The sequence below is a fragment of the Hyla sarda genome, unplaced genomic scaffold (assembly GCF_029499605.1).
Source record: "Hyla sarda isolate aHylSar1 unplaced genomic scaffold, aHylSar1.hap1 scaffold_1085, whole genome shotgun sequence".
Taxonomy (NCBI): domain Eukaryota; kingdom Metazoa; phylum Chordata; class Amphibia; order Anura; family Hylidae; genus Hyla; species Hyla sarda.
In genome coordinates, this window is record NW_026607705.1 from 45,884 (window position 1) to 69,968 (window position 24,085).

Consider the following 24,085-nt stretch of genomic DNA (forward strand, 5'->3'; position numbering starts at 1 on the left):
CACACACACAAGCACACACCTACCTTTGTTGCCTGCAGATGCCTCCTTGGCTGTCCCCAAACGGTATCAAACCAACACCCACGGGAAGCTGTAAGCATAGAGGACATGCCTGCACCCCATTGGACTTACCTGTGTGGGTTAAATCCGGGTTATTTGACAACCTATGGCGGTGATGGTTCTGCTCAGGCAGAGCAGTGCTGATGCTCCTCATAAAGCTGTCGCTGCTGTGAAGGTTCTAGGTGACATCACAAATCCCTATGGTTACATACACAACAAAGCTGGGTTGTTGTTGTTTACACTCTGCAAGGCCTGTGGAAGTGAGTGACATCATAGCACTGTAGTTCTGAGGGTTCTAGATGGATGCAACAATCTCCTGTTGCTTCTATGAAGGCCGTAATAGACGACATCACCAAACAGCTCCATAGTCACATACACAGCAAAGGAGAGATGTTGTTTACACCTAGTGATGTCAGTGGTATTGAGTGACATCACAGCACAGTGCTAAGGCTCCTGGGCCTGGACACAGCAGCGGCTGCAATATCTCAACGGAGAATACGTTTATATCTATGTGTGTGTGTGCGCGTATATATATATATATATATATATATATATATATATTTCTCCGCCGAAATCACTTTTAAACCCATTTCCACCTTTTTTTCCCTTCTCTTCCTCTTACTTTTTTTTCACGTTTTTTTACGTTTTTCTCCTTTTCGCCTCTTTTCTGGGCGTATTATTCTTCTTTTTCTTCTTTTTTTTCGTCTAATGCATACCCCATCAGTGCAGCAATGCTTATTCAATACCGCCAGCAGATGGAGACACTGGGGGATAATTTTCTAAGGATTTATACTGATTTTTCCTGTCTGAATTTGTCGCACAGAAAGTTGCTGGCCAAATATGTGTGACATTTCTGCGACTTTAGCTTCTAGAGCATTTTTACAACATTATACATAGGTGCTGAATACATAAAAAGCGACTGTTCAGCGCCAGACAAGTCGCATCGGCTGAAAGTAGGCCAGAATGTCAGTCCATGTTGGAGCAGGTTTAGATACAGTCTAAAGCATAGATCTCAAAGTCTGTGCACAGAATTTAGCAAGGGCCTCGCACCTTCTGATGCATCAGGTAGGTGCACAATAGCATAGCCTAACCCTCTGTACTTTGGTCTATATTGATGCGGGACATAGACAGCCAGCTGATGACCAATCCATTAGTGCAATGGATGGCTGGAAGCATTTGTCTTTGCCTTTGCAATACCACAGAAGCAATGCATGGTCAATGTACAGCAATGACACACCTGTGTGAACAGCCAGGAGACCCCCCCCCCCCCCCCATGTTATGTTACATAGTTACATAGTTAGTACGGTCGAAAAAAGACATATGTCCATCAAGTTCAACCAGGGAATTAAGGGGTAGGGGTGTGGCGCGATATTGGGGAAGGGATGAGATTTTATATTTCTTCATAAGCATTAATCTTATTTTGTCAATTAGGAACATTCAGCACCCACCCGCTATCAAGGCAGCTGCCTATCATGTCATGCCCTACCTGCACAGGTGTGCTGGCTACTCAAATGATCCAATTAAGGAGGCCATTTAGTCAGCAGCAGCAGAAGTCCTGTGCCTGGACGCTCCAACAGGGGCCAGACACAAGCAGAAGCAGAAGCAGCAGAAGCAGCAGCAGCACCACCTTTTGTTTTTTGGCTGCAGCAGCAGCAAGGCCCACAGGGCTGGCTAGCTGGCTAGCCAGCAAGCAGGTAGCAATGAAAGTAGGAATCTTTCTTTTTAACCCTGTAAGGGGGTGGTGCACTGTACCCGAAGATACTGCCATATCGGGTCAATGCATAGGGCGACGGAAGCAAGCTTCGAAATCGGCCCCCGTTCTCAAAAATCCATTTAATATATGGTCCCCAGATAGGGGACGTATCAGATATTAAACTGATAAGAACAGATACTACACTTGATCTTAGCCAAAAGGCCAAGAAGCGATAACCGTGAAAGTGGCGGGCCCAACAAGGTCCCCTTCATGGGCACTATCACTGCTTGCTGTCAGGGAGGCTGCCAGACAATTTTCCATGCACACTCTGGGCTGGGGGGCAGTCAACCACCAGTACACACAGCAGAACCTAAACCCATACCATTATTGCTAAGCAGCAAGACAGGGGCCCATTGCACTCCCACGGGGCCTTTTTAAATGCAATCCATAACCCGGATTTGCCAGGAACCCTTCTTACTCCTCCTACTTGCATGTGACACTGGGCTTAGGATCTGCATAGGAAACACACACACAAGCACACACCTACCTTTGTTGCCTGCAGATGCCTCCTTGGCTGTCCCCAAACGGTATCAAACCAACACCCACGGGAAGCTGTAAGCATAGAGGACATGCCTGCACCCCATTGGACTTACCTGTGTGGGTTAAATCCGGGTTATTTGACAACCTATGGCGGTGATGGTTCTGCTCAGGCAGAGCAGTGCTGATGCTCCTCATAAAGCTGTCGCTGCTGTGAAGGTTCTAGGTGACATCACAAATCCCTATGGTTACATACACAACAAAGCTGGGTTGTTGTTGTTTACACTCTGCAAGGCCTGTGGAAGTGAGTGACATCATAGCACTGTAGTTCTGAGGGTTCTAGATGGATGCAACAATCTCCTGTTGCTTCTATGAAGGCCGTAATAGACGACATCACCAAACAGCTCCATAGTCACATACACAGCAAAGGAGAGATGTTGTTTACACCTAGTGATGTCAGTGGTATTGAGTGACATCACAGCACAGTGCTAAGGCTCCTGGGCCTGGACACAGCAGCGGCTGCAATATCTCAACGGAGAATACGTTTATATATATGTGTGTGTGTGCGCGTATATATATATATATATATATATATATATATATATATATATATATTTCTCCGCCGAAATCACTTTTAAACCCATTTCCACCTTTTTTTCCCTTCTCTTCCTCTTACTTTTTTTTCACGTTTTTTTACGTTTTTCTCCTTTTCGCCTCTTTTCTGGGCGTATTATTCTTCTTTTTCTTCTTTTTTTTCGTCTAATGCATACCCCATCAGTGCAGCAATGCTTATTCAATACCGCCAGCAGATGGAGACACTGGGGGATAATTTTCTAAGGATTTATACTGATTTTTCCTGTCTGAATTTGTCGCACAGAAAGTTGCAGGCCAAATATGTGTGACATTTCTGCGACTTTAGCTTCTAGAGCATTTTTACAACATTATACATAGGTGCTGAATACATAAAAAGCGACTGTTCAGCGCCAGACAAGTCGCATCGGCTGAAAGTAGGCCAGAATGTCAGTCCATGTTGGAGCAGGTTTAGATACAGTCTAAAGCATAGATCTCAAAGTCTGTGCACAGAATTTAGCAAGGGCCTCGCACCTTCTGATGCATCAGGTAGGTGCACAATAGCATAGCCTAACCCTCTGTACTTTGGTCTATATTGATGCGGGACATAGACAGCCAGCTGATGACCAATCCATTAGTGCAATGGATGGCTGGAAGCATTTGTCTTTGCCTTTGCAATACCACAGAAGCAATGCATGGTCAATGTACAGCAATGACACACCTGTGTGAACAGCCAGGAGACCCCCCCCCCCCCCCCATGTTATGTTACATAGTTACATAGTTAGTACGGTCGAAAAAAGACATATGTCCATCAAGTTCAACCAGGGAATTAAGGGGTAGGGGTGTGGCGCGATATTGGGGAAGGGATGAGATTTTATATTTCTTCATAAGCATTAATCTTATTTTGTCAATTAGGAACATTCAGCACCCACCCGCTATCAAGGCAGCTGCCTATCATGTCATGCCCTACCTGCACAGGTGTGCTGGCTACTCAAATGATCCAATTAAGGAGGCCATTTAGTCAGCAGCAGCAGAAGTCCTGTGCCTGGACGCTCCAACAGGGGCCAGACACAAGCAGAAGCAGAAGCAGCAGAAGCAGCAGCAGCACCACCTTTTGTTTTTTGGCTGCAGCAGCAGCAAGGCCCACAGGGCTGGCTAGCTGGCTAGCCAGCAAGCAGGTAGCAATGAAAGTAGGAATCTTTCTTTTTAACCCTGTAAGGGGGTGGTGCACTGTACCCGAAGATACTGCCATATCGGGTCAATGCATAGGGCGACGGAAGCAAGCTTCGAAATCGGCCCCCGTTCTCAAAAATCCATTTAATATATGGTCCCCAGATAGGGGACGTATCAGATATTAAACTGATAAGAACAGATACTACACTTGATCTTAGCCAAAAGGCCGAGAAGCGATAACCGTGAAAGGGGCGGGCCCAACAAGGTCCCCTTCATGGGCACTATCACTGCTTGCTGTCAGGGAGGCTGCCAGACAATTTTCCATGCACACTCTGGGCTGGGGGGCAGTCAACCACCAGTACACACAGCAGAACCTAAACCCATACCATTATTGCTAAGCAGCAAGACAGGGGCCCATTGCACTCCCACGGGGCCTTTTTAAATGCAATCCATAACCCGGATTTGCCAGGAACCCTTCTTACTCCTCCTACTTGCATGTGACACTGGGCTTAGGATCTGCATAGGAAACACACACACAAGCACACACCTACCTTTGTTGCCTGCAGATGCCTCCTTGGCTGTCCCCAAACGGTATCAAACCAACACCCACGGGAAGCTGTAAGCATAGAGGACATGCCTGCACCCCATTGGACTTACCTGTGTGGGTTAAATCCGGGTTATTTGACAACCTATGGCGGTGATGGTTCTGCTCAGGCAGAGCAGTGCTGATGCTCCTCATAAAGCTGTCGCTGCTGTGAAGGTTCTAGGTGACATCACAAATCCCTATGGTTACATACACAACAAAGCTGGGTTGTTGTTGTTTACACTCTGCAAGGCCTGTGGAAGTGAGTGACATCATAGCACTGTAGTTCTGAGGGTTCTAGATGGATGCAACAATCTCCTGTTGCTTCTATGAAGGCCGTAATAGACGACATCACCAAACAGCTCCATAGTCACATACACAGCAAAGGAGAGATGTTGTTTACACCTAGTGATGTCAGTGGTATTGAGTGACATCACAGCACAGTGCTAAGGCTCCTGGGCCTGGACACAGCAGCGGCTGCAATATCTCAACGGAGAATACGTTTATATCTATGTGTGTGTGTGCGCGTATATATATATATATATATATATATATATATATATATATATATTTCTCCGCCGAAATCACTTTTAAACCCATTTCCACCTTTTTTTCCCTTCTCTTCCTCTTACTTTTTTTTCAAGTTTTTTTACGTTTTTCTCCTTTTCGCCTCTTTTCTGGGCGTATTATTCTTCTTTTTCTTCTTTTTTTTCGTCTAATGCATACCCCATCAGTGCAGCAATGCTTATTCAATACCGCCAGCAGATGGAGACACTGGGGGATAATTTTCTAAGGATTTATACTGATTTTTCCTGTCTGAATTTGTCGCACAGAAAGTTGCAGGCCAAATATGTGTGACATTTCTGCGACTTTAGCTTCTAGAGCATTTTTACAACATTATACATAGGTGCTGAATACATAAAAAGCGACTGTTCAGCGCCAGACAAGTCGCATCGGCTGAAAGTAGGCCAGAATGTCAGTCCATGTTGGAGCAGGTTTAGATACAGTCTAAAGCATAGATCTCAAAGTCTGTGCACAGAATTTAGCAAGGGCCTCGCACCTTCTGATGCATCAGGTAGGTGCACAATAGCATAGCCTAACCCTCTGTACTTTGGTCTATATTGATGCGGGACATAGACAGCCAGCTGATGACCAATCCATTAGTGCAATGGATGGCTGGAAGCATTTGTCTTTGCCTTTGCAATACCACAGAAGCAATGCATGGTCAATGTACAGCAATGACACACCTGTGTGAACAGCCAGGAGACCCCCCCCCCCCCCCCCATGTTATGTTACATAGTTACATAGTTAGTACGGTCGAAAAAAGACATATGTCCATCAAGTTCAACCAGGGAATTAAGGGGTAGGGGGTGTGGCGCGATATTGGGGAATGGATGAGATTTTATATTTCTTCATAAGCATTAATCTTATTTTGTCAATTAGGAACATTCAGCACCCACCCGCTATCAAGGGCAGCTGCCTATCATGTCATGCCCTACCTGCACAGGTGTGCTGGCTACTCAAATGATCCAATTAAGGAGGCCATTTAGTCAGCAGCAGCAGAAGTCCTGTGCCTGGACGCTCCAACAGGGGCCAGACACAAGCAGAAGCAGAAGCAGCAGCAGCAGCACCACCTTTTGTTTTTTGGCTGCAGCAGCAGCAAGGCCCACAGGGCTGGCTAGCTGGCTAGCCAGCAAGCAGGTAGCAATGAAAGTAGGAATCTTTCTTTTTAACCCTGTAAGGGGGTGGTGCACTGCGTACCCGAAGATACTGCCATATCGGGTCAATGCATAGGGCGACGGAAGCAAGCTTCGAAATCGGCCCCCGTTCTCAAAAATCCATTTAATATATGGTCCCCAGATAGGGGACGTATCAGATATTAAACTGATAAGAACAGATACTACACTTGATCTTAGCCAAAAGGCCGAGAAGCGATAACCGTGAAAGGGGCGGGCCCAACAAGGTCCCCTTCATGGGCACTATCACTGCTTGCTGTCAGGGAGGCTGCCAGACAATTTTCCATGCACACTCTGGGCTGGGGGGCAGTCAACCACCAGTACACACAGCAGAACCTAAACCCATACCATTATTGCTAAGCAGCAAGACAGGGGCCCATTGCACTCCCACGGGGCCTTTTTAAATGCAATCCATAACCCGGATTTGCCAGGAACCCTTCTTACTCCTCCTACTTGCATGTGACACTGGGCTTAGGATCTGCATAGGAAACACACACACAAGCACACACCTACCTTTGTTGCCTGCAGATGCCTCCTTGGCTGTCCCCAAACGGTATCAAACCAACACCCACGGGAAGCTGTAAGCATAGAGGACATGCCTGCACCCCATTGGACTTACCTGTGTGGGTTAAATCCGGGTTATTTGACAACCTATGGCGGTGATGGTTCTGCTCAGGCGAGAGCAGTGCTGATGCTCCTCATAAAGCTGTCGCTGCTGTGAAGGTTCTAGGTGACATCACAAATCCCTATGGTTACATACACAACAAAGCTGGGTTGTTGTGGAAGTGAGTGACATCATAGCACTGTAGTTCTGAGGGTTCTAGATGGATGCAACAATCTCCTGTTGCTTCTATGAAGGCCGTAATAGACGACATCACCAACAGCTCCATAGTCACATACACAGCAAAGGAGAGATGTTGTTTACACCTAGTGATGTCAGTGGTATTGAGTGACATCACAGCACAGTGCTAAGGCTCCTGGGCCTGGACACAGCAGCGGCTGCAATATCTCAACGGAGAATACGTTTATATCTATGTGTGTGTGTGCGCGTATATATATATATATATATATATATATATATATATATTTCTCCGCCGAAATCACTTTTAAACCCATTTCCACCTTTTTTTCCTTCTCTTCCTCTTACTTTTTTTTCACGTTTTTTTACGTTTTTCTCCTTTTCGCCTCTCGCCTCTTTTCTGGGCGTATTATTCTTCTTTTTCTTCTTTTTTTTCGTCTAATGCATACCCCATCAGTGCAGCAATGCTTATTCAATACCGCCAGCAGATGGAGACACTGGGGGATAATTTTCTAAGGATTTATACTGATTTTTCCTGTCTGAATTTGTCGCACAGAAAGTTGCAGGCCAAATATGTGTGACATTTCTGCGACTTTAGCTTCTAGAGCATTTTTACAACATTATACATAGGTGCTGAATACATAAAAAGCGACTGTTCAGCGCCAGACAAGTCGCATCGGCTGAAAGTAGGCCAGAATGTCAGTCCATGTTGGAGCAGGTTTAGATACAGTCTAAAGCATAGATCTCAAAGTCTGTGCACAGAATTTAGCAAGGCCTCGCACCTTCTGATGCATCAGGTAGGTGCACAATAGCATAGCCTAACCCTCTGTACTTTGGTCTATATTGAGATGCGGGACATAGACAGCCAGCTGATGACCAATCCATTAGTGCAATGGATGGCTGGAAGCATTTGTCTTTGCCTTTGCAATACCACAGAAGCAATGCATGGTCAATGTACAGCAATGACACACCTGTGTGAACAGCCAGGAGACCCCCCCCCCCCCCCCCCATGTTATGTTACATAGTTACATAGTTTAGTACGGTCGAAAAAAGACATATGTCCATCAAGTTCAACCAGGGAATTAAGGGGTAGGGGTGTGGCGCGATATTGGGGGAAGGGATGAGATTTTATATTTCTTCATAAGCATTAATCTTATTTTGTCAATTAGGAACATTCAGCACCCACCCGCTATCAAGGCAGCTGCCTATCATGTCATGCCCTACCTGCACAGGTGTGCTGGCTACTCAAATGATCCCAATTAAGGAGGCCATTTAGTCAGCAGCAGCAGAAGTCCTGTGCCTGGACGCTCCAACAGGGGGCCAGACACAAGCAGAAGCAGAAGCAGCAGAAGCAGCAGCAGCACCACCTTTTGTTTTTTGGCTGCAGCAGCAGCAAGGCCCACAGGGCTGGCTAGCTGGCTAGCCAGCAAGCAGGTAGCAATGAAAGTAGGAGAATCTTTCTTTTTAACCCTGTAAGGGGTGGTGCACTGTACCCGAAGATACTGCCATATCGGGTCAATGCATAGGGCGACGGAAGCAAGCTTCGAAATCGGCCCCCGTTCTCAAAAATCCATTTAATATATGGTCCCCAGATAGGGGACGTATCAGATATTAAACTGATAAGAACAGATACTACACTTGATCTTAGCCAAAAGGCCGAGAAGCGATAACCGTGAGAAGGGGGCGGGCCCAACAAGGGTCCCCTTCATGGGCACTATCACTGCTTGCTGTCAGGGAGGCTGCCAGACAATTTTCCATGCACACTCTGGGCTGGGGGGCAGTCAACCACCAGTACACACAGCAGAACCTAAACCCATACCATTATTGCTAAGCAGCAAGACAGGGGCCCATTGCACTCCCACGGGGCCTTTTTAAATGCAATCCATAAACCGGATTTGCCAGGAACCCTTCTTACTCCTCCTACTTGCATGTGACACTGGGCTTAGGATCTGCATAGGAAACACACACACAAGCACACACCTACCTTTGTTGCCTGCAGATGCCTCCTTGGCTGTCCCCAAACGGTATCAAACCAACACCCACGGGAAGCTGTAAGCATAGAGGACATGCCTGCACCCCATTGGACTTACCTGTGTGGGGTTAAATCCGGGTTATTTGACAACCTATGGCGGGTGATGGTTCTGCTCAGGCAGAGCAGTGCTGATGCTCCTCATAAAGCTGTCGCTGCTGTGAAGGTTCTAGGTGACATCACAAATCCCTATGGTTACATACACAACAAAGCTGGGTTGTTGTTGTTTACACTCTGCAAGGCCTGTGGGAAGTGAGTGACATCATAGCACTGTAGTTCTGAGGGTTCTAGATGGATGCAACAATCTCCTGTTGCTTCTATGAAGGCCGTAATAGACGACATCACCAAACAGCTCCATAGTCACATACACAGCAAAGGAGAGATGTTGTTTACACCTAGTGATGTCAGTGGTATTGAGTGACATCACAGCACAGTGCTAAGGCTCCTGGGCCTGGACACAGCAGCGGCTGCAATATCTCAACGGAGAATACGTTTATATCTATGTGTGTGTGTGCGCGTTATATGTATAATATATATATATATAGTATATATATATATAATATATATATTTTCTCAGCCGAAATCACTTTTAAACCATTTCCACCTTTTTTTCCCTTCTCTTCCTCTTACTTTTTTTTCACGTTTTTTTTACGTTTTTCTCCTTTTCGCCTCTTTTCTGGCGTATTATTCTTCTTTTTCTTCCTTTTTTTTCGTCTAATGCATACCCCATCAGTGCAGCAATGCTTATTCAATACCGCCAGCAGATGGAGACACTGGGGGATAATTTTCTAAGGATTTATACTGATTTTTCCTGTCTGAATTTGTCGCACAGAAAGTTGCAGGCCAAATATGTGTGACATTTCTGCGACTTTAGCTTCTAGAGCATTTTTACAACATTATACATAGGTGCTGAATACATAAAAAGCGACTGTTCAGCGCCAGACAAGTCGCATCGGCTGAAAGTAGGCCAGAATGTCAGTCCATGTGGAGCAGGTTTAGATACAGTCTAAAGCATAGATCTCAAAGTCTGTGCACAGAATTTAGCAAGGGCCTCGCACCTTCTGATGCATCAGGTAGGTGCACAATAGCATAGCCTAACCCTCTGTACTTTGGTCTATATTGATGCGGGACATAGACAGCCAGCTGATGACCAATCCATTAGTGCAATGGATGGCTGGAAGCATTTGTCTTTGCCTTTGCAATACCACAGAAGCAATGCATGGTCAATGTACAGCAATGACACACCTGTGTGAACAGCCAGGAGACCCCCCCCCCCCCCCCATGTTATGTTACATAGTTACATAGTTAGTACGGTCGAAAAAAGACATATGTCCATCAAGTTCAACCAGGAATTAAGGGGTAGGGGGTGTGGCGCGATATTGGGGAAGGGATGAGATTTTATATTTCTTCATAAGCATAATCTTATTTTGTCAATTAGGAACATTCAGCACCCACACCCGCTATCAAGGCAGCTGCCTATCATGTCATTGCCCTACCTGCACAGGTGTGCTGGCTACTCAAATGATCCAATTAAGGAGGCCATTTAGTCAGCAGCAGCAGAAGTCCTGTGCCTGGACGCTCCAACAGGGGCCAGACACAAGCAGAAGCAGAAGCAGCAGAAGCAGCAGCAGCAGCACCACCTTTTGTTTTTTGGCTGCAGCAGCAGCAAGGCCCACAGGGCTGGCTAGCTGGCTAGCCAGCAAGCAGGTAGCAATGAAAGTAGGAATCTTTCTTTTTAACCCTGTAAGGGGGGTGGTGCACTGTACCCGAAGATACTGCCATATCGGGTCAATGCATAGGGCGACGGAAGCAAGCTTCGAAATCGGCCCCCCGTTCTCAAAAATCCATTTAATATATGGTCCCCAGATAGGGGACGTATCAGATATTAAACTGATAAGAACAGATACTACACTTGATCTTAGCCAAAAGGCCGAGAAGCGATAACCGTGAAAGGGGCGGGCCCAACAAGGTCCCCTTCATGGGCACTATCACTGCTTGCTGTCAGGGAGGCTGCCAGACAATTTTCCATGCACACTCTGGGCTGGGGGGCAGTCAACCACCAGTACACACAGCAGAACCTAAACCCATACCATTATTGCTAAGCAGCAAGACAGGGGGCCCATTGCACTCCCACGGGGCCTTTTTAAATGCAATCCATAACCCGGATTTGCCAGGAACCCTTCTTACTCCTCCTACTTGCATGTGACACTGGGCTTAGGATCTGCATAGGAAACACACACACAAGCACACACCTACCTTTGTTGCCTGCAGATGCCTCCTTGGCTGTCCCCAAACGGTATCAAACCAACACCCACGGGAAGCTGTAAGCATAGAGGACATGCCTGCACCCCATTGGACTTACCTGTGTGGGTTAAATCCGGGTTATTTGACAACCTATGGCGGTGATGGTTCTGCTCAGGCAGAGCAGTGCTGATGCTCCTCATAAAGCTGTCGCTGCTGTGAAGGTTCTAGGTGACATCACAAAATCCCTATGGTTACATACACAACAAAGCTGGGTTGTTGTTGTTTACACTCTGCAAGGCCTGTGGAAGTGAGTGACATCATAGCACTGTAGTTCTGAGGGTTCTAGATGGATGCAACAATCTCCTGTTGCTTCTATGAAGGCCGTAATAGACGACATCACCAAACAGCTCCATAGTCACATACACAGCAAAGGAGAGATGTTGTTTACACCTAGTGATGTCAGTGGTATTGAGTGACATCACAGCACAGTGCTAAGGCTCCTGGGCCTGGACACAGCAGCGGCTGCAATATCTCAACGGAGAATACGTTTATATCTATGTGTGTGTGTGTGCGCGCGTATATATATATATATATATATATATATATATATCATATCAAATATATATTTCTCCGCCGAAATCACTTTTAAACCCATTTCCACCTTTTTTTCCCTTCTCTTCCTCTTACTTTTTTTTCACGTTTTTTTACGTTTTTCTCCTTTTCGCCTCTTTTCTGGGCGTATTATTCTTCTTTTTCTTCTTTTTTTTCGTCTAATGCATACCCCATAAGTGCAGCAATGCTTATTCAATACCGCCAGCAGATGGAGACACTGGGGGATAATTTTCTAAGGATTTATACTGATTTTTCCTGTCTGAATTTGTCGCACAGAAAGTTGCAGGCCAAATATGTGTGACATTTCTGCGACTTTAGCTTCTAGAGCATTTTTACAACATTATACATAGGTGCTGAATACATAAAAAGCGACTGTTCAGCGACAGACAAGTCGCATCGGCTGAAAGTAGGCCAGAATGTCAGTCCATGTTGGAGCAGGTTTAGATACAGTCTAAAGCATAGATCTCAAAGTCTGTGCACAGAATTTAGCAAGGGCCTCGCACCTTCTGATGCATCAGGTAGGTGCACAATAGCATAGCCTAACCCTCTGTACTTTGGTCTATATTGATGCGGGACATAGACAGCCAGCTGATGACCAATCCATTAGTGCAATGGATGGCTGGAAGCATTTGTCTTTGCCTTTGCAATACCACAGAAGCAATGCATGGTCAATGTACAGCAATGACACACCTGTGTGAACAGCCAGGAGACCCCCCCCCCCCCATGTTATGTTACATAGTTACATAGTTAGTACGGTCGAAAAAAGACATATGTCCATCAAGTTCAACCAGGGAATTAAGGGGTAGGGGTGTGGCGCGATATTGGGGAAGAGATGAGATTTTATATTTCTTCATAAGCATTAATCTTATTTTGTCAATTAGGAACATTCAGCACCCACCCGCTATCAAGGCAGCTGCCTATCATGTCATGCCCTACCTGCACAGGTGTGCTGGCTACTCAAATGATCCAATTAAGGAGGCCATTTAGTCAGCAGCAGCAGAAGTCCTGTGCCTGGACGCTCCAACAGGGGCCAGACACAAGCAGAAGCAGAAGCAGCAGAAGCAGCAGCAGCACCACCTTTTGTTTTTTGGCTGCAGCAGCAGCAAGGCCCACAGGGCTGGCTAGCTGGCTAGCCAGCAAGCAGGTAGCAATGAAAGTAGGAATCTTTCTTTTTAACCCTGTAAGGGGGTGGTGCACTGTACCCGAAGATACTGCCATATCGGGTCAATGCATAGGGCGACGGAAGCAAGCTTCGAAATCGGCCCCCGTTCTCAAAAATCCATTTAATATATGGTCCCCAGATAGGGGACGTATCAGATATTAAACTGATAAGAACAGATTTTTTGATTGAAAGAGCTTTATTTTCCGTTCAGTCATTACAAGTCGTACAATAAATTACAGTCACACAAAGCATGATAGTACAATACACAGCAAAGGTTCCCTAAGCTATACATCGCACACCATGCTACTCTAACATTCAGCTCAATCCTGCAATATAAAGGCACAAGAGATCAAACAAAAACCAAATAATACAATCTGTGATCGGGGTAGGGGTGTGGGCGACTATGTGGGGGTAGGGAGGGGGCGGATCACAGGGCCAAACTGTTGGGCTGTATCTTCAGGGAGACATGGGAGAAGGAGAGGGGTCTTCACTCCTCTTCTTCCTCATCAACGGCCGAGCTGTCCAAGATGGAATAGTCTCTAAGCAGGTTCTTGATGAACCTGCGGCAGTCCCGGACGGACATGTTTTCCCTGTTGATCACGAGGCGGTTCCTGGCAAGCCACACTGCGTCCTTAAAACAGTTCATAAGGCGCCAGGCCTCCTGGATGGCCTCCACGTCGTGGGTCCCAGGGAACAGGCCGTAAAGCACCGAATGGTACGATAGGCAGCTCCTGGGCACTGAGTCTCTGAGTTCCTGTTCTAGGGCGTCCAACAGACCCTGTGCAAAGGGGCACTGCCAAAACACGTGGAAAGATGTTTCCTCCACGTAGGGGCAACGGGGGCAGTACCGGGTCTTGCACAGGTTGCGGGCATGCATGAATGACCTGAGAGAGAGACCTCCCATGACGGCCATCCACGACAAGTCCTTGTGTCCATTGGTAAGCCGCTTTGAGGCCACATTGTTCCAAACTGTCTCTGCAGTGGCTGCGGGGAGTCCCGGAACCAGCTCGGTCGAGTCCTTAGCTCGGATGAGCTTGTGGATTGTCTTTGGCTTCCATAGGTCTGGTTTCAGTCCTTCCAGCTGGTGCTCCCTCACAAACCGGACAACATCCCCATAGAACCAGGGAGTGTTCCAGTTGTAAGGGATGGAGCTGTCCCACTTGTCCCAGCCCAGCTGTCTCCAGAGGGGCATGAGAAGCAAGCGAGACATGGACCTGCCCGCTGAGCCAGTCTTTTCTACAAGAGTCCGCTGCACCGTGACACATGCAAAGGAGGCCCTCAGCAGAGCGGGGATGTCGGGTATTCCCTTCCCACCCTTGCGGGGTTCCTTGTACATCACGGTCCTCTTGACTCTGTCCATTTTGCCCCAGACGAAGCCAAACACTGTCCGGGTGATGGCCTTGCAAACGGTGGTATGGGGAGGCCAGGCCTGTGCGGTATATTGGAGCACAGGCAAAACTTCACTCCGCAGGACAAGTGCCTTGCCTTCCATCGTGAGCTTTCTGGAGCTCCACAGTCCGATCTTTGAGTTTATCCTTCCTAGTCGGTCTTGCCAAGACTTAAGGGCCGCTCCTTCCTTCCCGAACCAGACTCCAAGAATTTGAATGAAGTCCGGCTTAATAGTAAAGGGGAAGGGGGCGGAAGAAGCCAGGTGCCACTCCCCGAAGAGCATGGCCTCCGACTTCCCGCAGTTGACTTTTGCCCCCGAAGCTCTGCCGAAGTCCTCGCAGGTCTGGACGAGTGCAGTCACCGAACGCTGGTCAGCGCAGAAGACGGTCACGTCGTCCATGTAGAGCGAGCACTTGACCTCGTGGCGATCTGGTCCTGGTGCGGTGATCCCTCTGATCTCTCCATTCTGCCGGATAGTCTCAGCGAAGAGCTCTATAACACAAACAAAAAGGAGAGGTGAAAGAGGGCAGCCTTGTCTAACCCCTGAAAGAATGGAAAAGGGGTCAGTCTTCCAGCCGTTCACCAACACCGTGCTGTAAATGTCAAAATACATTACGTTAACAAAAGAGCAAAACATCTTCCCCAGACCCAGCCTGCGCAAAACCCTGTCCATGAATGCGTGGGAGACACGGTCGAACGCCTTCTCCTGATCTAAGCTGACCAGGGCGGCGCGGCCCCCGCGGTCCTGGATGTAATGGACCGTGTCTCTCACAAGGGCAAGGCTGTCGGCAATCCTGCGGCCAGGAATGCTGCAGGTCTGGTCCGGATGGACGATCTGCCCCATGACAGGTTTCAGCCTGTTGGCCAGCACCTTGGCGAGGATCTTGTAGTCCACGTTCAGGAGAGAGATGGGACGCCAGTTTTTCAGGTCACATCTCTCCCCCTTCCGCTTATACAAGATCGTGATCATCCCTTCCCTCAACGACGGAGGCATTCTGCCCCCCACCACCATCTCCTCGTACACCTCCAACAGGTCCGGACAGATCAGGTCACCCAGCGCTACGTAGAGCTCGGCCGGGAGACCGTCACTGCCCGGGGTCCTGCCGGGCTTAAAGGATCTAGCGGCAGAGAGCAGCTCCCCCACCGTCAAGGGATCGTCCATAGCCGCCGCACCTGCGGGATCAACAACGTTAGTGACACCTGACAGGAACCTCTCGGCGGCTTCGGGGTCGGATGACTTGGGGGCGTAGAGGTTGCTGTAGAAGTCGTGGACGACCCCCATCACTTCCTCCTTGCCGCTCCTCATGTGTCCGGTCTCATCTCGTAGCTCAGTCAGGGGCGTGTGGCCGGCATGGAGCTTCCTGAAAAAGAAAGAGTTACATTTCTCACCCTTCTCCAGGTTCTCCACCTTGGAACGAAAGACGATTCGCTTGGATTCCTCCTCAAAGTGCCTTTTCAAGCTCTTTTTGGTCTCCTCCAGCTCCTCCCTGACGTCCCAGCCACACTGGAGCAGGTCCTGCAGGGACCGCAGCTCGCGCTGCAGTTTCCTCAAGTCCCACTTCTTCGCACACGCCTGTTGTCTGCCTTTTGCCTGAAAGAAACAACGGAATTCGACTTTAACATATTCCCACCAATCGCTGATGCACTTGAACAGACATTTGTCATTTCGCCATACAAGGTACGCATCCCTAAGTTCCTCCATGACCTCCCTCTGCTCCAACAGGGCACAATTCAACTTCCAGGAGCCTGGGCCAGGTGGGAATCCATGGCCCAGAGTCCCCCGGAATCGAATGGCCCTGTGGTCAGAGAAGAAGCAGGGGACCATAGAGTACGACACCTTTCTGACTGCTCTCGAAGTGAAGATGAAGTCTATCCGAGAACGGAGCGAGCCATCGGGGCGGCTCCACGTATAGTTTACGGAGCCGTTCCCGATGGACCCGACAACGTCCTGCAAGGATGCCTCCGTCACCATCTCAATCAGCAGTTTAGACGTCACGTCCAGGTTGGCGGATGTGCCAGAACTGCGCCCGTCCACCTCAATGGGGCAGTTGAAGTCACCACCCAACACTACTGCCCTAGTGGTGGCGAGTTCAGCCCGCAGGGCCTGGAGAACCTCCAGTCGGACATCCCCCGCACGGGCTCACCCGCCCAGGAACCGTCTGCGACAAGAAGTCTGCCACAGACGAGCTCCCGGACGGAATCAAGTGCAAAGTTACCTCCCCTGATCAGGATGGCCACCCCCGCAGACCTATTGTCGCCCCCACCAGACCAGTAGGAAGGGCCGTGAGGCCACTGCCTGGCCAGATGGTTGTAAGACCTAGAAGCAGACAAAGCACATTCCTGCAACATGTAAACATCACACCTCTGGGAATCTAAGAACGTAAGAACAGTCTGGAATCTAAACCAAGCTCTAATACTCCTCACATTAATGCAGAAGATGTTGAGATCAGCCATGGGAATAAAAAAAAGAGAGGTTAGTTCTGATACTAGTTACCAGTCTGGTCGGACGGGTCCTCTTCTCTGGCGCCTGTCGGCTCGTGTGGCTTCTCGTAGCGCCCTTCCAAGAACTCGTCGTAGACCGTGTTGGACGGAGTGTCCAGGATTTTCTTAACCTCTGGGTCCTGCAGCAGCTCCTCCATAGATTGAGCTTGGACTGGCTCTGCTTGGACCTGCTCCACTTGGGCCTGCTCCATCACCTCCTCTCCTTCTGAAGCCTCAGGGCTCTCGCAGACCTGCTCCATCTCCTCCTCCTCATCTGAAGCTTGAGGGGTTTCGCAGGTCTCGATTATCTTTCTTTTGTGGGACTCTTCTGATACGTTGTCCCTTCCTTTCCTCTTCCTCTGTATGGTACCTGGGGGAGGAAGCACAGGAAAGTCCTCCGAAGGGCGGGCACCAGCAGCTGGAGGGGGGTTAGGTGCTGCTGGGCCAGGAGAGAAAGGAGGCTGGGTGGGGCGGGGGGCAGGAGAGAGTGCCCGGGCAGGGGAGGACGGGGCAGGGGTGGGCCGGGCAGGGGAGGACGGGGCAGGGGTGGGCCGGGCAGGGGAGGACGGGGCAGGGGTGGGCCGGGGTGGGGTACGGGGGGCAGGGGTGGGGCGGGATGGGGCAGGAGGGGCGGGGGTGGGACGGGATGGGGCAGGAGGGGCAGGGGTGGGACGGGATGGGGCAGGAGGGGCAGGGGTGGGACGGGATGGGGCAGGGGTGGGACGGGATGGGGCAGGGGTGGGGCGGGATGGGGCAGGAGATGGGGCGGGAGGGGCAGGGGATGGGGCGGGAGGGGCAGGGGAGGGGCGGGACGGGGCAGGGGTGGTGGCTTTCGCCTTCTTACCCTCCTTGGTCGGCTTGGCCATCCGTGGTGTTGGCTCCGGAGCTGGGGCTGGCTTCGGTGCTCTCGCTGCCACAGATGCCCATGTTCTCTCCCTCTGGGGGCAGTCCTTGTAGCTGTGGGCTGCCAGTCCGCAGAGGTTGCAGGTCTTGCTCTTGGGGCAGTCCTTGGTCGTGTGACCTGTCACACGGCAATACCTGCAGGCATCCTCCGTACAGTCCTTGCCCTCGTGGCCCATCTTGCCACATCTCCTGCAGGTCTGCGGCATGTCCGGGTAGAAGATAAGTCCTGTGGAGTTGCCCAAGGAAAATGTCGTTGGCAGGTGCTGTAGTCCGTCTGGAGAAGCAGGGTTCTTGTTGAGTCTGACGACCACAGACCACTTGCAGGTCCAGTATCCGAGTGAGTTCAGGATGCGGGTGGGCTCTCTCACCACGGTGCAGAAGCGCTTCAGGAAGGTCGAGATGTCCGTGCCTGGGGTGTGTGGGTTCCGCATTGAGACCGTCACCCGCCTCTCCTCTCTTTGAATAAGGCAGTTGCCCACAAAGCGAGAGAAAGGGGATTCGGGACTCGCCGCTTTCACCACCTCCCAGTATCTTCTACAGGTCCCAATGGTGGCAAAGGTGATGTAGAAGATTCCCGAAAAGAAGGTTGCTATTCCCAGGGTGTCAGCCGTGGGGAAGCCTTGATCCGCCAGCATCTTCTTGCAGAACACGTCGTGGGACATGTCCGGCACCCTTCCGTCCACGGGCTTGAGCTTCAAGGCAACAGTCTGCCTCATCCAGGGCTCCAGGGTTGGAGCTTCCAGGTTAGGAATTCTGCCGCCCTTCTGCCTTGCCGTGGTGGAGGTTGAAGCTTGCTGTGGTTGGGGCTGGACCTCCAGGCCTTGCCCTGCAGCCTCCTGGGTGGACTTGCTGGTTGAGGCCATGGCTTCTTCCAGCAGGCTCTTTTCCGCTTCCTTGCTTGCTTGTGGAGAAAGGCTTCGCAAAGTCTTCTTTCCCGGGTGGGAGGAGCTATGCAGATCCGGTCCCGGTGGGAGGAGCTATGCAAATCCTTCTCCAGAGGCAGCGAGTTTCTTCGAAAAGATTCTGCGCCGCCTTCCTCTTCGCCGCTGTTCCGGAATTCACCGCCGATTCCCTTCTTCCAGGTTCTTCGTCGGCTTCTTCCGGAGCTGCAGTCTTCAAGATCTTCTCCTTCTTCAGATGTTCCGAGGCAGGCAGGAGACGATCTTCAGGTGGTATGCTCTAGAGAAATGCGGTTCTAATAAGAACGAAAAGTACTGCAATCGTACTACGCAAAATCTCTACCACAATGCTTGGAGTTCTTCAGACCGTAGCGATCATGGTATCTCCCCTGCCAGGTAAGTATAAGAACAGATACTACACTTGATCTTAGCCAAAAGGCCGAGAAGCGATAACCGTGAAAGGGGCGGGCCCAACAAGGTCCCCTTCATGGGCACTATCACTGCTTGCTGTCAGGGAGGCTGCCAGACAATTTTCCATGCACACTCTGGGCTGGGGGGCAGTCAACCACCAGTACACACAGCAGAACCTAAACCCATACCATTATTGCTAAGCAGCAAGACAGGGGCCCATTGCACTCCCACGGGGCCTTTTTAAATGCAATCCATAACCCGGATTTGCCAGGAACCCTTCTTACTCCTCCTACTTGCATGTGACACTGGGCTTAGGATCTGCATAGGAAACACACACACAAGCACACACCTACCTTTGTTGCCTGCAGATGCCTCCTTGGCTGTCCCCAAACGGTATCAAACCAACACCCACGGGAAGCTGTAAGCATAGAGGACATGCCTGCACCCCATTGGACTTACCTGTGTGGGTTAAATCCGGGTTATTTGACAACCTATGGCGGTGATGGTTCTGCTCAGGCAGAGCAGTGCTGATGCTCCTCATAAAGCTGTCGCTGCTGTGAAGGTTCTAGGTGACATCACAAATCCCTATGGTTACATACACAACAAAGCTGGGTTGTTGTTGTTTACACTCTGCAAGGCCTGTGGAAGTGAGTGACATCATAGCACTGTAGTTCTGAGGGTTCTAGATGGATGCAACAATCTCCTGTTGCTTCTATGAAGGCCGTAATAGACAACATCACCAAACAGCTCCATAGTCACATACACAGCAAAGGAGAGATGTTGTTTACACCTAGTGATGTCAGTGGTATTGAGTGACATCACAGCACAGTGCTAAGGCTCCTGGGCCTGGACACAGCAGCGGCTGCAATATCTCAACGGAGAATACGTTTATATCTATGTGTGTGTGTGCGCGTATATATATATATATATATATATATATATATATATATATATATTTCTCCGCCGAAATCACTTTTAAACCCATTTCCACCTTTTTTTCCCTTCTCTTCCTCTTACTTTTTTTTCACGTTTTTTTACGTTTTTCTCCTTTTCGCCTCTTTTCTGGGCGTATTATTCTTCTTTTTCTTCTTTTTTTTCGTCTAATGCATACCCCATCAGTGCAGCAATGCTTATTCAATACCGCCAGCAGATGGAGACACTGGGGGATAATTTTCTAAGGATTTATACTGATTTTTCCTGTCTGAATTTGTCGCACAGAAAGTTGCAGGCCAAATATGTGTGACATTTCTGCGACTTTAGCTTCTAGAGCATTTTTACAACATTATACATAGGTGCTGAATACATAAAAAGCGACTGTTCAGCGCCAGACAAGTCGCATCGGCTGAAAGTAGGCCAGAATGTCAGTCCATGTTGGAGCAGGTTTAGATACAGTCTAAAGCATAGATCTCAAAGTCTGTGCACAGAATTTAGCAAGGGCCTCGCACCTTCTGATGCATCAGGTAGGTGCACAATAGCATAGCCTAACCCTCTGTACTTTGGTCTATATTGATGCGGGACATAGACAGCCAGCTGATGACCAATCCATTAGTGCAATGGATGGCTGGAAGCATTTGTCTTTGCCTTTGCAATACCACAGAAGCAATGCATGGTCAATGTACAGCAATGACACACCTGTGTGAACAGCCAGGAGACCCCCCCCCCCCCCCCCATGTTATGTTACATAGTTACATAGTTAGTACGGTCGAAAAAAGACATATGTCCATCAAGTTCAACCAGGGAATTAAGGGGTAGGGGTGTGGCGCGATATTGGGGAAGGGATGAGATTTTATATTTCTTCATAAGCATTAATCTTATTTTGTCAATTAGGAACATTCAGCACCCACCCGCTATCAAGGCAGCTGCCTATCATGTCATGCCCTACCTGCACAGGTGTGCTGGCTACTCAAATGATCCAATTAAGGAGGCCATTTAGTCAGCAGCAGCAGAAGTCCTGTGCCTGGACGCTCCAACAGGGGCCAGACACAAGCAGAAGCAGAAGCAGCAGAAGCAGCAGCAGCACCACCTTTTGTTTTTTGGCTGCAGCAGCAGCAAGGCCCACAGGGCTGGCTAGCTGGCTAGCCAGCAAGCAGGTAGCAATGAAAGTAGGAATCTTTCTTTTTAACCCTGTAAGGGGGTGGTGCACTGTACCCGAAGATACTGCCATATCGGGTCAATGCATAGGGCGACGGAAGCAAGCTTCGAAATCGGCCCCCGTTCTCAAAAATCCATTTAATATATGGTCCCCAGATAGGGGACGTATCAGATATTAAACTGATAAGAACAGATACTACACTTGATCTTAGCCAAAAGGCCGAGAAGCGATAACCGTGAAAGGGGCGGGCCCAACAAGGTCCCCTTCATGGGCACTATCACTGCTTGCTGTCAGGGAGGCTGCCAGACAATTTTCCATGCACACTCTGGGCTGGGGGGCAGTCAACCACCAGTACACACAGCAGAACCTAAACCCATACCATTATTGCTAAGCAGCAAGACAGGGGCCCATTGCACTCCCACGGGGCCTTTTTAAATGCAATCCATAACCCGGATTTGCCAGGAACCCTTCTTACTCCTCCTACTTGCATGTGACACTGGGCTTAGGATCTGCATAGGAAACACACACACAAGCACACACCTACCTTTGTTGCCTGCAGATGCCTCCTTGGCTGTCCCCAAACGGTATCAAACCAACACCCACGGGAAGCTGTAAGCATAGAGGACATGCCTGCACCCCATTGGACTTACCTGTGTGGGTTAAATCCGGGTTATTTGACAACCTATGGCGGTGATGGTTCTGCTCAGGCAGAGCAGTGCTGATGCTCCTCATAAAGCTGTCGCTGCTGTGAAGGTTCTAGGTGACATCACAAATCCCTATGGTTACATACACAACAAAGCTGGGTTGTTGTTGTTTACACTCTGCAAGGCCTGTGGAAGTGAGTGACATCATAGCACTGTAGTTCTGAGGGTTCTAGATGGATGCAACAATCTCCTGTTGCTTCTATGAAGGCCGTAATAGACGACATCACCAAACAGCTCCATAGTCACATACACAGCAAAGGAGAGATGTTGTTTACACCTAGTGATGTCAGTGGTATTGAGTGACATCACAGCACAGTGCTAAGGCTCCTGGGCCTGGACACAGCAGCGGCTGCAATATCTCAACGGAGAATACGTTTATATCTATGTGTGTGTGTGCGCGTATATATATATATATATATATATATATATATATATATATATATTTCTCCGCCGAAATCACTTTTAAACCCATTTCCACCTTTTTTTCCCTTCTCTTCCTCTTACTTTTTTTTCACGTTTTTTTACGTTTTTCTCCTTTTCGCCTCTTTTCTGGGCGTATTATTCTTCTTTTTCTTCTTTTTTTTCGTCTAATGCATACCCCATCAGTGCAGCAATGCTTATTCAATACCGCCAGCAGATGGAGACACTGGGGGATAATTTTCTAAGGATTTATACTGATTTTTCCTGTCTGAATTTGTCGCACAGAAAGTTGCAGGCCAAATATGTGTGACATTTCTGCGACTTTAGCTTCTAGAGCATTTTTACAACATTATACATAGGTGCTGAATACATAAAAAGCGACTGTTCAGCGCCAGACAAGTCGCATCGGCTGAAAGTAGGCCAGAATGTCAGTCCATGTTGGAGCAGGTTTAGATACAGTCTAAAGCATAGATCTCAAAGTCTGTGCACAGAATTTAGCAAGGGCCTCGCACCTTCTGATGCATCAGGTAGGTGCACAATAGCATAGCCTAACCCTCTGTACTTTGGTCTATATTGATGCGGGACATAGACAGCCAGCTGATGACCAATCCATTAGTGCAATGGATGGCTGGAAGCATTTGTCTTTGCCTTTGCAATACCACAGAAGCAATGCATGGTCAATGTACAGCAATGACACACCTGTGTGAACAGCCAGGAGACCCCCCCCCATGTTATGTTACATAGTTACATAGTTAGTACGGTCGAAAAAAGACATATGTCCATCAAGTTCAACCAGGGAATTAAGGGGTAGGGGTGTGGCGCGATATTGGGGAAGGGATGAGATTTTATATTTCTTCATAAGCATTAATCTTATTTTGTCAATTAGGAACATTCAGCACCCACCCGCTATCAAGGCAGCTGCCTATCATGTCATGCCCTACCTGCACAGGTGTGCTGGCTACTCAAATGATCCAATTAAGGAGGCCATTTAGTCAGCAGCAGCAGAAGTCCTGTGCCTGGACGCTCCAACAGGGGCCAGACACAAGCAGAAGCAGCAGAAGCAGCAGCAGCAGCACCACCTTTTGTTTTTTGGCTGCAGCAGCAGCAAGGCCCACAGGGCTGGCTAGCTGGCTAGCCAGCAAGCAGGTAGCAATGAAAGTAGGAATCTTTCTTTTTAACCCTGTAAGGGGGTGGTGCACTGTACCCGAAGATACTGCCATATCGGGTCAATGCATAGGGCGACGGAAGCAAGCTTCGAAATCGGCCCCCGTTCTCAAAAATCCATTTAATATATGGTCCCCAGATAGGGGACGTATCAGATATTAAACTGATAAGAACAGATTTTTTTTTTTAACTTGGCTACCCCTGAGGGGTATCTTTTTATTTAGAATTCATAACATTTTACAAAGTGCATTACGATTTATAAATATAATTTTTTTTTCAATAAAAACAAATTTTGATAATAAAATCACATATAACAATAAAAGTTCACATAAATACAATCATAATACACTTAAAATGGGCACTTGGTGGCTTTACAAAAGGGCGTTCCATTCATTAAAATACCATTTTCTAGCTAATAAAGGATAAT

The 24,085-nt window shown here is 48.6% G+C and overlaps 7 non-coding genes and 2 pseudogenes across 7 annotated transcripts; all 9 read right to left on the reverse strand.

Annotated features, from left to right (window-relative positions):
- Nucleotides 1-1,793: 1,793 nt before the first annotated feature.
- On the reverse strand, nucleotides 1,794-1,984 carry LOC130300529 (U2 spliceosomal RNA). The gene has a single exon (XR_008851373.1). It is a non-coding gene; the product is annotated as a U2 spliceosomal RNA (small nuclear RNA).
- Nucleotides 1,985-4,077: 2,093 nt separating this feature from the next.
- Nucleotides 4,078-4,268, reverse strand: LOC130300516 (U2 spliceosomal RNA). Its single transcript, XR_008851361.1, has one exon. It is a non-coding gene; the product is annotated as a U2 spliceosomal RNA (small nuclear RNA).
- A 2,088-nt stretch (nucleotides 4,269-6,356) lies between these two features.
- LOC130300538 (U2 spliceosomal RNA) lies at nucleotides 6,357-6,549 on the reverse strand. Its single transcript, XR_008851381.1, has one exon. It is a non-coding gene; the product is annotated as a U2 spliceosomal RNA (small nuclear RNA).
- A 2,076-nt stretch (nucleotides 6,550-8,625) lies between these two features.
- LOC130300517 (U2 spliceosomal RNA) lies at nucleotides 8,626-8,816 on the reverse strand. The gene has a single exon (XR_008851362.1). It is a non-coding gene; the product is annotated as a U2 spliceosomal RNA (small nuclear RNA).
- A 2,111-nt stretch (nucleotides 8,817-10,927) lies between these two features.
- On the reverse strand, nucleotides 10,928-11,119 carry LOC130300533 (U2 spliceosomal RNA). Its single transcript, XR_008851377.1, has one exon. It is a non-coding gene; the product is annotated as a U2 spliceosomal RNA (small nuclear RNA).
- A 2,100-nt stretch (nucleotides 11,120-13,219) lies between these two features.
- On the reverse strand, nucleotides 13,220-13,393 carry LOC130300480 (U2 spliceosomal RNA; annotated as a pseudogene).
- A 5,762-nt stretch (nucleotides 13,394-19,155) lies between these two features.
- Nucleotides 19,156-19,318, reverse strand: LOC130300486 (U2 spliceosomal RNA; annotated as a pseudogene).
- Nucleotides 19,319-21,410: 2,092 nt separating this feature from the next.
- LOC130300518 (U2 spliceosomal RNA) lies at nucleotides 21,411-21,601 on the reverse strand. The gene has a single exon (XR_008851363.1). It is a non-coding gene; the product is annotated as a U2 spliceosomal RNA (small nuclear RNA).
- Nucleotides 21,602-23,682: 2,081 nt separating this feature from the next.
- On the reverse strand, nucleotides 23,683-23,870 carry LOC130300482 (U2 spliceosomal RNA). The gene has a single exon (XR_008851332.1). It is a non-coding gene; the product is annotated as a U2 spliceosomal RNA (small nuclear RNA).
- Nucleotides 23,871-24,085: the final 215 nt, after the last annotated feature.